This window comes from Pholcus phalangioides, unplaced genomic scaffold, assembly GCF_987345545.1.
Source record: "Pholcus phalangioides strain wild (caught in Gottingen) unplaced genomic scaffold, Ppha-v1.0 ptg000032l_1, whole genome shotgun sequence".
Taxonomy (NCBI): domain Eukaryota; kingdom Metazoa; phylum Arthropoda; class Arachnida; order Araneae; family Pholcidae; genus Pholcus; species Pholcus phalangioides.
In genome coordinates this window covers 2,817,580-2,819,743 of record NW_028301622.1, presented here as the reverse complement: position 1 = coordinate 2,819,743, position 2,164 = coordinate 2,817,580, and the positions used below count along the sequence as shown (strand labels likewise).

At 41.7% G+C, this 2,164-nt stretch overlaps 1 pseudogene; it reads left to right on the top strand.

Moving 5' to 3' along the window:
* Positions 1–567: 567 nt before the first annotated feature.
* Positions 568–1,020, top strand: LOC149066226 (uncharacterized; annotated as a pseudogene).
* The last annotated feature ends 1,144 nt before the right edge of the window (positions 1,021–2,164 follow it).

The following is a 2,164-nucleotide window of genomic DNA, read 5'->3' as shown; positions in this document are numbered from 1 at the left end:
GTATTACTTGGGTTGCCCGCGGCACAGTTTCAAACCAATGAAGTGATCCGCACTGTAAGAAAATTTAAGCAACCTTGCCATATTTGCTATGAAAAATGGTCATATACTAGACTGAGTAGTATAGAAAAACTAAGCACATCAGGTCACGATGATTGTCAGAGAAAGTGTCCAATTTCTGGTATCCGAGAGGGAATATGGTCCTAGAGTCCCAGCTCCAGGATGTAAAGGGTCCAACCCTGCTTTGAAGCTTACGTTGTATTGTATTCAAAGTAAGCAATGTTAGAGTGGTTTGGACTTCAAAAAAAGATTGTAAACATTAATGGACATTCCTCGTTTGTAGATTCTCATGGGTGTCCGTTATTGCAAGGTTCCACTGTATGTTGTAAATTTTGTGAAAATTAAATGTCTCCAGATCACAAATTTGAGTGGGAACAAGCCGATAGACAGTATCACGGAAAACCAGAAGTCAGTGAACCATTAACGGGAAATTAGTTTTCGGGAACGTTGACAATAATAATCGCGTAATCGGAAAGCCTAACCAAACTACTCAAAGTGTCGTCGTTGGCAACGAACATGGCCGAAAGATTGACAGAAGAGAAGCTGAACGAGTATAGAGAAGCCTTCGCCTTGTTCGACGTAGATGGCGACGGCATGATCTCGACCGAAGAGCTCGGCACCATTATGCGATCGCTGGGCTTGGACCCGACCGAGGACGAAGTACAACAAATGATCACCGAAGTGGACGTCGACGGCAACGGCACCATAGAGTTCCAGGAGTTTCTCAACCTCATGGCCAATAGGACGATGGACTACCTGACGGAAGACGAGCTCAGGCAAGTGTTCACGGTCTTCGACGAGGACGGCGACGGGTTCATCACGTTCGAGGAATTGCGGCACGCCATGGCCAATCTCGGGGAGAGGCTCACGGACACCGAACTCAGAGAAATGATCAGGGAAGTGGACGTCGATGGTGATGGTCGAATCAGTTATGGAGAATTCATTCGTTCCATGATGTTTTAATGAACGCTAAACGTATGTAACCAGTGGGAATAAAGCTGTTCATTCAAAAAAAGTTGATTATTTTTATTAGATATTCAATATTTCCCACAAAAACGGTTTTCTATTACGATAAATGTAATAAATCAATTATTATGCATACTTACCAATCGTCTTGGTAAGTTTCATAAATTTATCACTTTCACCGGTGAATATGCCCAAGCGTCGTGATAAATTTGGTAAATATTGAACACATTATCACTTTTACCGACGATTGCACGCAATAACTAAATGTCGTTCGTAAATATGAGAAAAACTTGAAATTTATCTCCTTAATCTGTGATTAAGCATAATGCCCTAGTGCAACGGTTCCCAACCGGGGGTACGCGTACCCTCTAGGTTATGTGAAAGGTCATCAGGGGGTACGCGAAAAGAAAATGGTAATGGTGGCCACCCATTTAAAAAAAAGAACAAAAGAGAATTAAAAAGATTTTAAAAAATATATTAAATAGGTGGAGGTTTTTACTAATATTGTCAGTTGTAATATATGTTGACCGCCCAATCAAAATCTTCTATAACAGAGGAGTTGAGTCTGCTTTAAGATGATTGATAAGCTTGATCAGCTTTCCCTCCTTCCGCCCGCGCCCAACTTATGATCTGGATTCGCACACCCAGGCTCTGTCACACTCGGTGATATAAGCACATTGTCCAAGGGGACTCGGGCGCCTCCGGGTAACCTAACCATTTATTGAGCTTGAGAAAGATATATTACATACATAGGCAGGTGCCATTACGCACCTCGCCAGTAAACAAGTATAAAATTTATGATCGAAAAAATAGTGATTCATGTAAATAAATCACAAAATCACAATTATAAATCACAGGTTATGAATCACGAAATCATCCTTATAATCGTCATAAAAAAAATTTGATCTAATTCTGTTCAGGGATTTTCATTGAATCAGTAGCTATCACATCAACGAAAGCTGTCAATCTGCTGCTGGATTGATCTAATCGCTGCAATCTCTTATAAATGGTTAGGTTCCCCGGAGGCACCCGAGTCCCCTGGGACAATGTGCTTAAATCACCGAGTGTGACAGAGCCTGGATGTCTCTCGGTTCCTATCACTATCACTCCTTCCTCTCGGCTCACATTTCTTCCGCGTTTT